Source organism: Lissotriton helveticus, chromosome 5_1 (assembly GCF_964261635.1).
Source record: "Lissotriton helveticus chromosome 5_1, aLisHel1.1, whole genome shotgun sequence".
NCBI lineage: Eukaryota > Metazoa > Chordata > Amphibia > Caudata > Salamandridae > Lissotriton > Lissotriton helveticus.
The window spans coordinates 706,723,738-706,737,951 of record NC_136065.1 but is presented as its reverse complement, the minus strand read 5'-3'; the positions used below and the strand labels follow the sequence as shown (position 1 = coordinate 706,737,951).

The following is a 14,214-nucleotide window of genomic DNA, read 5'->3' as shown; positions in this document are numbered from 1 at the left end:
GCATGGTGATTTTATAACTGCTTGGGTTTTGGCAGTGAATGGATAAGTACATAGTGCTGGCTGGGTGATTGGAGGAGTGCATGGGTAGTGACAGAGGGGTTTCTGGAGTGCATGGGTACTACCTGGGTAATTGGAGGAGTGAATCAGTAGTGTGTAGGTGGTTAGAAGTCTGCATGGGAAGCGCTTAGAGGATTGTAGCAGTGCATGTGTTAGTGCCTGGGCCATTCCATGAGTACATGGGTACCGACTGGAAGACTAGAGTAACTGCAAGGAGAGTGCATGGTGAATTTATAAGTGCTTGTTTTTTGGCGGAGTGATTGGATAAGTACATGGTGCTGGCTGGCTGATTGAAGGAGTGCATGGGTACCGACAGGGCGAAGGCTGGACTGCATGGGTAATGCTCAGGGCATGGTAGCAGTCCATGAGTTAGTGCATGGGTCATTGCATGAGGGTATGGGTAGGTACAGACTGGATGATTATAGTGCTGCAAGGAGAGTGCATGGTGAATTCAGTTCAGTTTCATACGTCTTTATTTCAGTAAAATTAACCATAAAAGACATCACAGAAAATACAATTAAAACATTAAAAAACAACATAATTCATAATTTACAAGATACAAAGTCACATCTTAAAAATTCTGATTAGATTTTGTCAAAAAGACGTACATATAACCTCACTCATAGGTTGTTCAAGAATAAACTATCGCTGTGGGGAAAAAAAATCATAAGAGCGATAGCAGTACATAAGTATACACCTATACATTAATACATTTCATTTCATAAAAATTAGCATCTGTTAAGAAAGGATTAAATCAATAGAATAAATCAGCTAATCAATGAGCAGCAGGAAAAGTGAACAGATTAATTGAAAGCAGGGGAGAGGTGGCCACTCAGTACAAGACCACTTCTAGCCGTCCGGAAATTACTCTGTGTTGCTTGGCATTGCGACAGGACATATAGTGATCTGGGATAGAATTCACTTAGACTCCAAACAGATATAGGTCCATCACCTATTTGTGGATGCCAAGATTGGAGGTAAGGGCCGACATATTTATTACTAAATTTTATGAGTACCAAATCGCCCACAGTGTTTTTTGGGAGAGGTCCTAACCAGCCCACCCTTCTAACGCTTAGTATAGTACCATCTATATTGGGGGGCAAAGGTCTGTTTTTGGTAAGCCAGAACACTACCTTATTCCTTAGGTCCTGCTGTCTTTCATGTTTCCCCTTTGGGAGTTCAGGTATTCCTGAGAGGACACACACGATAGGGGCTGCCTCTGGTGGCAAGTGTAGGTGGGCAGTTTTGTGTGGTATAGTATCATAACTAGCCGCTACTCTTTTTTGAGATGACGTTTCTTTATTCTGCCCAGCCCTAGGGTAAGAGCTCAGTGATAATGTGGCGGCTTTCGAGATATTTAAAGTTTTCATGTATGGGGCATCTGGTTGGTTACGGGTGATCTTGCGTTGCATAATGGAATTAGGCGTTTCTATGGGGGGTGGACACCGTAATTGTACAGATCCTCCCACGGTTTTTGTAATTAACGACATAGCTTTTATTTCTTCCTCAACACCCATGAGCCTGTCCCCTAAGCTAGTCATTTTATCGATCAACGGGGATATAATTGACTTCATCATATTTTCGAGCGCGGACAGTAGAGAAGGCTGTGTAGGTGCTTTCGGTGTAGCAGTGCTAGGAAAATTGGGTAAAAATGGATTTCGGCTTAATTTTTGTTGCTTGGCCAGACTGCCCGTTTGTTTAACCTCATCTCTCTTCCTTTTGGCAGAGAGCGCCTGGGTGGAGACTGCGGGTAGAGAGTTTGCTATTGGTTGTATAATGGGGGGCGTAACCTGAAGAATTTGAGTTAGTTGGGAAGAACTAGACCCAGGATTAGTCATAACTATAGGGGAGATTGGAGTGGTAGTTTGCACATTTTCTGATTCCACTGTGGCGTACGAGGATTTACACATTAGATTTAGTTCTTCCAGTAATGATAAAACTGGGGCTGTATCAGCAGACTGTGGTGGAGAGCCCATACTGAGAGAACTGTCCAAGGCTGGGGATCGTTCTATTCTGTCTAATTCACTGGCAATGGGCAGTATTGCACTCTTGATATAAAAGTCCATTGTTTCCCTCAGCAGATCACCCTGGGAGGGAGGTGTTCTAATACCCCCCTTGCAAGACATAGCGTGACAGTTTATATCAAAAGAAAAAAGAAAAAAAAAATATATATATATATAATAAAAGTTAAAACTAAGTCCAAACTATAGTGAACCTTAGGAGGCACCTGTAAGATGAACCGGAGATAGTCAGTGGGTAGCGGTACCTTTAGTCAATGATCCTTGTTTCTTAGGTTGAAGACAAGGGGGGGGTGCCCCGACCCAGCCTCCTCTGGCCTATGATGGCCTTAGATGGTCCCGCCCTTGTCCCGGGCTTCTCCCGCGCACGTCCTCGCGGGACGAGGGACCTGACGCACCTTTATGCGCCTCCTGGCGCGCTCTGTAGTGTCGTGGGCCCCAAAGGATCCTGGGGGATATAGTCTCTCCAGAGACCGGCGGAGCAAAGCCCGGCCGGTCGTTTCAGCAGTAAGGGGGCGGAGTCAAGCCCGGCCGTAGGCACAAGGGAACCGGGGCAGCAAAGGACAACAAAGCTCCCTGCAGCAAGGCTCCCGCAGTAACAGCGTCTGGGCATGGTGAATTTATAAGTGCTTGGGTTTTGGCGGCGTGATTAGATAAGTACACACATGTCATATCAGTCCCGCCCCTCCCTTCACCACTGTGCAAATGCGCCACCTGGCAGGTTTTAAGTTGGGGGATTAATTCCCCTTGACTCCAGAGGGTCCCTGGGGGCCAACTAGCCCACCAGGTACCTCCAATAAGCACCACAGAGCTGCGCTGCAGAGAGGTGTAAAAATGGACGTGGCCTCGAACCACCTCTCTGCAACCTAGTCCTGTGGTGTGTACCTGGTGGGCTTGTTGGCCCCCAGGGACCCTCAGGATTGAAGGGGAATTAATTCCCAACTTAAAACGAGCCACAGGGCGTATTTGCACACGTCACATCAGGCCCGCCTCCTCCCTTCACCACTGTGCAAACGCACCTGTGGCGCGTTTTAAGTTGGGGGATTAAGTCCCCTTGAATCCAGAGGGTCCCTGGGGTCCAACTAGCCCACCAGGTACCTCCAGTAAGCGCCCATGAGGTGTGTTGCAGAGAGATGTAAAAAGGGGCGTGGCCTCGGAACACCTCTCTGCAACACAGCTCTGTGCCGCTTCTTGGAGGTTCCTGGTGGGCTAGTTGGCCCCCAAGGACCCTAAGGATTCAAGGGGACTAAATCCCCCAACTTACAACGTGCTAGGGGTTACATTTGCACAGTGGTGCAGGGAGGGGGCGGGCCTGATGCAAGTAGTTAGCAATCTTGCTATGTAGGACTTACTGGTGGTAATAAAAGGGATAGTTGGCCCCCAAGGTTGACTTTGGTGGCTAACTACTCCTCCTGTTACCTCCAGTAAATACCGCACAGTGGGATTGCTAAGAGGTGTTTCGGAGGCCACGCTCACCTTTCTCCACCACTCTGAAAACACGACTGGTTTGTTATAGTTAGAAATTAGCATTTAAAAATCCTTTGAAATTCACTGAAAAAACATAGGTTTCAGGGATGTTATAGTTAGTTGGACATTTCTGTTGTACAAAACCATAGAAATTGCCCCATTATAGTTAGTTCAGCTAACTATGACTCAACCACCCGCAATGCACTTCTGATGACGTCACATATTACATAATTCATGACATGGTCAGTGACATCACTAATGACATCAATGATGACATTTCAAATGACATCACTGATGACAGCATCCACGTGAATATCTGCTGCACCTCCTCACGCTCTAATATAACCTTTGATACACCCACTGAAAATACAGACTACCATTTTTGAAACCATCGACAAACCAATATCAGTTACTACATACACACCCACCAATTCTTAGGTCTACACACACATCCACTCATTCACCCATAAAGTCACTCATACATGCAGTCACTCATCAGTACAACACTATCATAAGCACTCATACCCCTATACAGACACACACACACCACCACTTATCCATGGAGTTACTCACACAGCTAGTCAGTCATGCAAAGAATCAAACACACTTCCATTTACTGACCTATACAGTTATATACACACCACATCACTTATTCAAACGCATTCTTACTCTCTTATACAATCACTGATACAAGTACACACTCATCCATAAAGCCACTCTCACAATCACTGACTCTCACGTATAGTCATTTATATACTCCAAAACTTACATACACTGCCTTATAAGTATGTAGTTACTTGGACATGTACCACCGAGACATCCATTCTCTCACCAACACACCCATACACATACTCACCCACTCATATAGCTGTTTGCACATGCACTCTTGAACCCATACACCCAGTGAATCAACAACTCACACATCTATTCACAGAGTCACACACCTCCCACCCACCCAAACACAAACTCAGGCACCCATATAAATAACCAGGCAACCAATCAATAGAACATATAGACACTCATGTAGCTACTGACCAACTCATGCAGCAGCTTACACAACAACAGACTGACTGATACAGACATTCACACAGTTTAGTCACTAACCCATGCATTCAATAAGACATGTTTAATCACTCACTTATACAATCAGTCACGCACATACAAATCCTCCATCCACACACTTATACACCCACTCATTCTTCAATACACCTTGGCATTTATATATAAAACATATTTAAACTTTACAGAAACACAGTCACTAGATGATGTCAACAGTGATGTCATTTGAGATGTCAACAGTGATGTCACGGACCATGTCATGAATGATGTAATATGTGCCGTCATCAGTAGTGCATTGCTGGTGCGCGAGTTATAGTTAGCTGAACTAACTATGAAATGGGGCAATTTCTATGGTTTTGTACAAGAGAAATGTCCAACTAACTATAACGTCCCTGTAGGAGAGTAGGGTCTGCAATCCTATGATCACCCAGATTTTTGCTTTTTGCTGCACTGGTTTACGACTTTCCCTGGCTGTGGGCCTGCTAATCAGACCCACAGCCTAGCTGTTCTCTCTATCCAAATTGTACTCAGGTACTGAATTGGCACTGGGCCCTCTCCAAGTCCCTGTACCCAGGGCTGAGGTGCACCCAGAAGTCTCCCAGGGGCTGAAGCATGTATTATGCCACCCCTGGATTGACTAACTAAAACTGACACAACTGGCTGCACGACAGCTGGGGCAAGGTGGTGTACTCACCCTTTGCTTTAGATATAGTATACCTATATCTAACCCTAAAATGGACACACAGATCTCCTATCAGTCACTCCTATGGCAGGCCTTAACAATCCTGAAGGCAGAGTGCTTGGAATCGTGTGAGATGGTGCTCTGGCATGAGCTGAGCCTGTCTGCGGCTTTCGGGACCCATCCCTTAGCCGTTTCCATGATATCGCATACCATATACTCTTAAGTGCATTATAATCCTCGCGGTTAAATGCCAACTCTGGTATCGCTTTATCAAAACATGTCGAGTAAGGTGTCATACGAATTGGAATACTAACCCCTCGCCAATTCTGGCGACGGGGTTAGCATTCCACCCTTCTAGAGGGACACGACATGCCTGTAACCTATAACCCGGTTAAAAGTCAGACAGAGCCTTAGCATCCACAAAATGGATGCTGCCACCGAGACACAAGTCTGCCCTCCTGCTGCTGGGAGTCCTCCCAGAGCAGGAGATAAGGACAAAGGGTTTCCTGCCAGGGGCGGTGCCAGCACCGTCCCAGACAGGGTTTTGTGTATTGTAGGTAGGCAGGGCTTTAGAGGAAGGTGACTGCACGTGGCACCCCGGTGCTCACTGTGCATAGGCTGGCTGGAACCAGTTCCAGGGTCACTCCAGACCCTGTGCTGGGGAAAAGCCCGCCAAGGAAGTGGGTGTCACCACCCCCCTCCTAGTCCCACCCATAGGGCAGGACTTAGTCGCGTGCCAGCCCCTTTTTACAGGATAAAGGTAGAGACTGGCCCCCTTCCAAATCAGATCATCTTTGAATCCTGAAACTACTTTCTGCGAAAGGAACTCAAGACTTCTTCCTAAGATTTCTCCCTTGTGACTAAGGAGTAGTCACCCTGCATCCGCAGGCACCATCTAAGAACACTGCGGTCTGCTGTAAGTCCTTCCTCCGGAATCCGACTGCCCAGCTCGACGAGAACCGGCTTCCCTGGCACCTCTGACCTCTACCCACCTCTACAGCCCAGCTGAGAACCGTGGGTGCGACGAGACCTCAAGGGACCGGCCATCTGCAAGACTGCACGACTTCTTTCCAGCAAGCCCGCCGAGTAATCTACTGGTGAGTGCTTTGGGGTCCGAGAAGCCCCGACTCTGAGCAGCTCCAGCTCCGAAGTGCAGCCCCCCAGCATCTCCACGATCTGCGTGGGGCCCTTCTGCTTTCCGCTGCTCACCGCGTTGTTTGGCTACTAGCCCGTTGGCTTGTGGCCTTCCTGACGACGCCCGACGACATTTCTGCTGCTGGTCTGGTTGCTCCAGACTGGCCCTTGCTCCCTCCCCGAAGAGGAGCACCCTGGACCCTCCTGGTCCACTCAAGACGCCATTTTGAGTCCACCGCGTGGGCTTGAATTAGCCAAGGCTTGTTGCCCAATCCTGGGTAACTTCGACGCCAACGACTTCATCCTTCGTGGGACAGCTCGCACCTCCATCCTGGTCGCCGACAACGCCTCCTGGTCCGAGAGACTGCAGAGCCCAGCAGCGCCCACTCACCTGACTGCGGTGACTTCGCCCGGTGCCATCCTGGTGCCCACTTAATCACTGGCTAGTGATTCAAGAACTTGGTCCCCTCTGCTTTCAGGTTTTCTTCTTCCTTGATCCAGGCTTGGATCCATCGAACTTTCCTTCACTGGTCGCCTGCCAGCAACTTCTTCCTTCCAGGCTCCTGGTCCGGCAACGAGATCCCCGACGTCTTTTCAGACCTATGCAGCTGCAGCCCCTGGGCTAGGTAACTTCGGCACTCCGGTGTCCCAGCATAGCCTCACTATCCCAGGGTCAGGATCCACTGTCGTTTTCTCCCTACCAGGTCGGGTTCGCCCGTGAACACTAACTTTGTGAATTCTAGCTTCCATAGACTTTGTCCCGCATCCCGCGTGAGAGTGCACACTCTGCACCCGAGTCCCCTGGGCCTCCTAGTAGTAATCTAACGATTCCCTAGTCCAGTCCTAGCGATTCCAAAGCCTATTAGAACTGTTACTTACCTGCTAGTAATTCGCATTCCACTTTTAGCGTATATGGTTTTTCGTGCCCCTCGGGCATTTGTGTAACGTGCTAACTTAAAAGTATTTTCGTAAGAGTTTTGTTGTGTGCTTAGCACCCTGTCCTCATAAAGAGTACAGGGTTGTTGTGATTCTAATAAATACATTGTTTATTTTCATAACACTTGTGTGGTGTCCTTTCACTGGGTGTTCAAGGGGTAATGTGATGGTAAAACAGCTGGCTTAACACGCCCTCTAGAGTCTTAGCCTTAGACTGCTCGTATCCATGCTACTAGGATAGCTGGTCTATAAGGTTGACTTACAACCAATCATCAATAAGGGTTGTTTGGACTGATATATAGTGATCACTAGAATAGTGAGCACTGCACATCAGGCCAACTTCTCACATTGGTGAGCAGCGGTTGGGATTTGAGCTTGCTGTTGTTTTACCACACATGCCCTAAGAATATCTTGTGAAAGATCACATAAGTACTAAAGGTACATATAACTTAGCTTAGAATACTCTGAGTTCTACTGAACCAGCTGTTGTAGCTCCTAGGGCCTAGCACACCCTAAACTACAACTCTAGCAAGGGATCAGTAGGCAAACATATAGTGTAGGTAAGTGCACCACTTACACCTCACTAGAAAAGCATGTCGACTCAGGGGGACTCTACTGAGACTCCCCTGGTCAGTGTTGACCCTCCACAGGTCACTTCAAGATATGCAGCTCTCAATTTTCAGGAGATGAGACAACTCTGTGTCTCCAGGAAACTGAAGCAGGGGTCTAACCCCACCCTTCCCTTTCTGATAGGTCTCTTAGAGACATATGATGCCAGAAAGCTCTCTCAGTTACATGAGAGCATGCCAGCCTTAGAGGGAACCTCTGGGGATCCAGACCTCCCCAACACTGATTCAGCAGTTGAGGAGGAGGATGAGGAGGTACTCTCTGGGGATGAGGTAGACAAAGGTCTTGAGGTAGTCAGAAGGCTAACTAGGACCAACTTAGACTTACTTGGGCTAGGATCTGGGGGCCCCCCAGTACTAACCCGAAGTGGGCCTAACCTTGGAGTTAGGAGAGATAGATCTCTTTCTAGGGACTCCAATAGATCTCTGCACTCTAATGCCTCTTCTCAGGGGAGAAGGAATCCTCCACAGAGGAGATTTACTTCCCCTCAGAGAAGGGAGCATGAGGCTAGGATGAGACAAGCTGAACTGAGGATTGAAAGGGAAGAAATTGCCCTGGCCAAAGAGAAGCTTGCCCTGGCAAGAGAGCAGCAGATGAGTGGGCTAGCTCCCACTGGTGGCAGCAATCTCCCAAGAGATAGAGAGAAGGGTTTAGATACTAAACACCTGACTAAAATAGTGCCCCCCTTTAAGCAAGGGGATGACATCCAGAAATGGATGGCTGCTCTGGAGAGGGCCTGCACTGTGCAGAACATTCCCCAGAGTCAGTGGGCAGCTATACTGTGGCTCTCCTTTGATGGTAAAGGTAGAGATAAGCTCCTCACTACAAGAGTGGAGGATGCTAACAATTACCAGGTCCTGAAGAATACACTGGTTGATGGGTTTGGTTTAACCACTGAGCAGTACAGGTTGCTGTTCAGAGACACCCAGAAAACTCAGTCTCAGGACTGGTCTGATTTTGTGGATTGTGCCACTAAGGCTTTGGAGGGCTGGTTGCTGGGTAGCAAGGTTACAGATTACACAGGATTGTATAATCTAATGATGAGAGAACAAATTTTGAACAATTGTCAGAACCAGTTGCTGCACCAGCACCTTGTTGATTCAGATCTGACCTCTCCCCAAGAATTGGGAAAGAAGGCAGACAAATGGGTCAGGACAAGGATCAAGCAGAACCAGAACCAGAACCAGGGTGGTCAGAAGAAAGCAGACCAGAAGGGTAATGTTAAGAATGAGCAAAATGACCAGAAGTCTTCACCAGGTCCCCAACAAACCAAAGAGGGTGGGGGTCAGGCTTCCCAGAAGAAGAAGACTCAAGAAGGCCAGTCAAAAAGGTGGTGCCAGTACTGCAAAAGTAAATCTCACTGGTTTAGTGAGTGCACCAAAAGAGGAGGACAAACTCCTGCCACTACAGCTCCTAAAGCAACTGCACCCCCTAGTACAGTCAGTAGTGGTAGTGTCACTCCCAAGGCATTAGTTGGGTTAACCTTGGGTACTGAGGGGTCTGACAACTTAGTTGGCACACTCACTCAGGCTGTCCTTGTCTGTACAGGGGATATGGATATGTCCCCTGAAATAAGTCCCAATACTTTGGGCAAATACAGGCAGACACCTTTGATTAATGGCAAAATGGCTCAGGCCTATAGGGACACTTGTGCCAGTGTCACCATGGTGACACCTAACTTTGTGGACCCTGGACAGATCATGCCAGGTACTGATTTCCTGGTGACCAATGCCAGCAATGTCACTACTAGTCATAGTGTGGCAATTGTAGCTTTCTCCTGGGGTGGAGTGAAGGGACAAAAGAAAGTTGTAGTCAGTTCAGACCTCCCAGTTGATTGTTTGTTGGGCAATGATTTGGAGTCATCACAATGGTCAGAAGTGGAGCAGAGGACTCACATGGAGATGTTAGGCTTGCCAGCACATGTGCTTGCTGTGACTAGGTCACAGGCCAGAAGATGCCCCACTGAACAGGTGCTGGATCCTGAAATTATGGACCAGACACCTCCCAAGAAGAAGAGCAGTAAGGGTAAGGCTTTGCCTTCCCCCTTGCCCCAGGTTGAGGATCAAGTCTCTGAGGAGGCTGATCTAGAAGAGCTGAGGGAAACTGAGCCTAAAGAGCTTGAACTTGATCAAGTTGAGTTTCTGGGCTCAGGGGGACCCTCCAGAGCAGACCTGGGGAAGGAACAGTTGAGCTGCCCTTCCCTTGAACCCCTCAGACAGCAGGCTGCTGCTGAGGCTGCAGGGAATGCCACAGGTGCCCACAGGGTATACTGGGAAGATGGACTCCTGTACTCTGAGTCAAGAGACCCCAAGCCTGGTGCAACCAGGAGGCTGGTCATCCCCTTGTCTCTGAGAGGTTTCCTTCTCACCTTGGCCCATGAGATTCCCCTTGCAGGTCATTTAGGTCAGACAAAGACTTGGGACAGGCTTGTCTCACACTTTCACTGGCCCCATATGAATGAGAATACCAAGGAGTTTTGTCGCTCATGTGTCACTTGCCAAGCCAGTGGTAAGTCAGGTGGCACAACAAAGGCCCCCCTCATACCACTACCTGTGGTGGGGGTTCCCTTTGAAAGAGTGGGGATTGACATTGTTGGTCCAATGGAACCCCAGACAGCATCAGGACACAAGTTTATACTGGTGGTGGTGGACCATGCCACCAGGTATCCTGAGGCTATTCCCCTTAGGACCACTACAGCCCCTGTAGTGGCAAGAGCCCTAGTTGGAGTGTTCTCCAGAGTGGGTTTCCCTAAGGAGGTCGTTTCTGACAGAGGTACAAACTTCATGTCAGGATATCTGACTGCCATGTGGAAAGAGTGTGGTGTGAACTACAAGTTCACCACACCCTATCATCCACAATGCAATGGGCTTGTTGAGAGATTCAACAGGACCCTGAAAGGGATGATTCATAGACTACCTGAACCTCTTAGGAGAAGATGGGATGTCCTGATCCCCTGCCTCTTGTTTGCTTACAGAGAGGTCCCACAGAAGGGGGTTGGCTACAGCCCTTTTGAGCTTCTGTATGGGCATCCTGTAAGGGGACCCCTGTGTTTGGTAAAGGAAGGATGGGAGAGACCTCTCAAAAAGCCTGCAACCAACATAGTGGACTATGTACTTGGTCTCCGCTCCAGGATGGCTGAGTATATGGAAAAGGCATCTAAAAACCTTGAGGCCAGCCAGGAACTTCAAAAAGCTTGGCATGACCAAAAGGCTGTACTGACTGTGTATCAGCCAGGACAGAAGGTGTGGGTGCTGGAGCCAGTGGCCCCAGCAGCTCTGAAAGACAAATGGTCTGGGCCCCACACCATCATTGAGCAAAAGGGAGAGGTTACCTACTTGGTGGACCTTGGAACTCCCAGGAGCCCTCTCAGAGTGCTCCATGTTAACAGGCTCAAAGCATATGTTGACAGGAAGGACATGAGCTTGCTCATGGCCACAGATGAGGGACAGGAGGAAGAGAGTGACCCTCTCCCAGACCTGCTCACTCAGAATCCTGATGATGGGTCAGTTGATGGTGTTGTCTTTTGTGGCAGCCTCACTGAACATCAGCAACAGGATTGCAGGCAAGTTCTGCAATCCTTTCGACATATGTTCTCTCTGACACCCAGCCAAACTGATTGGTGTACCCATGATGTTGACACTGGAGACAGTCTGCCTGTCAAGAGTAAAATCTACAGACAGCCTGATCATGTTAGAGACTGCATAAAAACTGAAGTGCAGAAAATGTTGGAACTGGGAGTCATTGAGCCCTCAGATAGCCCTTGGGCTAGCCCAGTAGTTCTAGTGCCAAAGCCTCACACCCAGGGTGGTAAGAGAGAGATGAGGTTTTGCGTAGACTACAGAGGCCTCAATGCAGTCACTAAGACTGATGCCCACCCAATACCAAGAGCAGATGAGCTTATAGATAGATTGGCTTCTGCCAACTTCTTAAGCACATTTGATTTGACAGCTGGGTATTGGCAAATCAGGTTAGCTGAGGAAGCCAAACCTAAGACAGCATTTTCTACCCCTGGAGGGCATTATCAATTTGTGGTAATGCCCTTTGGACTGAAAAATGCACCTGCCACCTTCCAAAGGTTGGTGAATCAAGTCCTCACTGGGCTGGATGACTTCTGTGCAGCTTATCTTGACGATATTGCTGTCTTTAGCTCCACCTGGGAGGATCACCTGGTCCACCTGAGGAAAGTGTTAGAGGCCCTGCAAAAGGCAGGCCTCACTATCAAGGCCACAAAGTGCCAGATAGGGCAGTCACAGGTTGTATACCTGGGCCACCTTGTAGGTGGAGGCCAGGTTCAGCCACTGGAGAGTAAGATACAGGCCATCAAGGACTGGACTCCTCCAATCACCCAGACTCAGGTTCGAGCTTTCTTGGGCCTGACTGGGTACTATAGGAAGTTTGTCAGAAATTATGGGTCCATAGTGACCCCCCTTAATGACCTGACAAGCAAGAAGATGCCAAAGAAAGTTCAGTGGACAGCAAGCTGTCAGAAAGCATTCAATGACCTAAAGCAGGCCATGTGCACAGCACCTATCCTCAAGAGTCCAGATTACTCCAAGCCATTCATTGTCCAAACAGATGCTTCTGAGTTGGGTGTGGGAGCTGTTCTGTCTCAACTGAATTTTGATGGTAATGATCAGCCTATTGCTTTCATTAGCAGGAGGTTGACACCCAGAGAGAAAAATTGGTCAGCTATTGAGAGGGAGGCCTTTGCTGTGGTCTGGGCCCTGAAGAAGCTGAGGGCCTACTTGTTTGGCACTCACTTCACCATTCAGACAGACCATAAGCCCCTCTTGTGGCTAAATCAGATGAAGGGTGAAAACACCAAACTGCTTAGGTGGTCCATTTCCCTACAGGGGATGGATTTTACAGTGGAGCATAGACCTGGGACTGATCACAGCAATGCTGATGGGCTCTCCAGGTATTTCCACTTAGAGCAAGAAGACTCACCTGGTCAAGGTTAGTTTATTGTCCCAAAGTTTGGGGGGGGGTCATGTAGGAGAGTAGGGTCTGCAATCCTATGATCACCCAGATTTTTGCTTTTTGCTGCACTGGTTTACGACTTTCCCTGGCTGTGGGCCTGCTAATCAGACCCACAGCCTAGCTGTTCTCTCTATCCAAATTGTACTCAGGTACTGAATTGGCACTGGGCCCTCTCCAAGTCCCTGTACCCAGGGCTGAGGTGCACCCAGAAGTCTCCCAGGGGCTGAAGCATGTATTATGCCACCCCTGGATTGACTAACTAAAACTGACACAACTGGCTGCACGACAGCTGGGGCAAGGTGGTGTACTCACCCTTTGCTTTAGATATAGTATACCTATATCTAACCCTAAAATGGACACACAGATCTCCTATCAGTCACTCCTATGGCAGGCCTTAACAATCCTGAAGGCAGAGTGCTTGGAATCGTGTGAGATGGTGCTCTGGCATGAGCTGAGCCTGTCTGCGGCTTTCGGGACCCATCCCTTAGCCGTTTCCATGATATCGCATACCATATACTCTTAAGTGCATTATAATCCTCGCGGTTAAATGCCAACTCTGGTATCGCTTTATCAAAACATGTCGAGTAAGGTGTCATACGAATTGGAATACTAACCCCTCGCCAATTCTGGCGACGGGGTTAGCATTCCACCCTTCTAGAGGGACACGACATGCCTGTAACCTATAACCCGGTTAAAAGTCAGACAGAGCCTTAGCATCCACAAAATGGATGCTGCCACCGAGACACAAGTCTGCCCTCCTGCTGCTGGGAGTCCTCCCAGAGCAGGAGATAAGGACAAAGGGTTTCCTGCCAGGGGCGGTGCCAGCACCGTCCCAGACAGGGTTTTGTGTATTGTAGGTAGGCAGGGCTTTAGAGGAAGGTGACTGCACGTGGCACCCCGGTGCTCACTGTGCATAGGCTGGCTGGAACCAGTTCCAGGGTCACTCCAGACCCTGTGCTGGGGAAAAGCCCGCCAAGGAAGTGGGTGTCACCACCCCCCTCCTAGTCCCACCCATAGGGCAGGACTTAGTCGCGTGCCAGCCCCTTTTTACAGGATAAAGGTAGAGACTGGCCCCCTTCCAAATCAGATCATCTTTGAATCCTGAAACTACTTTCTGCGAAAGGAACTCAAGACTTCTTCCTAAGATTTCTCCCTTGTGACTAAGGAGTAGTCACCCTGCATCCGCAGGCACCATCTAAGAACACTGCGGTCTGCTGTAAGTCCTTCCTCCGGAATCCGACTGCCCAGCTCGAC

At 48.7% G+C, this 14,214-nt stretch overlaps 1 protein-coding gene across 5 annotated transcripts in view; it reads right to left on the bottom strand.

Annotated features, from left to right (window-relative positions):
• LOC144754853 (uncharacterized) overlaps positions 1-14,214 on the bottom strand; it is a 979,506-nt gene that overhangs the window by 729,356 nt on the left and 235,936 nt on the right. The gene's annotated exons all lie outside the window — the stretch shown is intronic.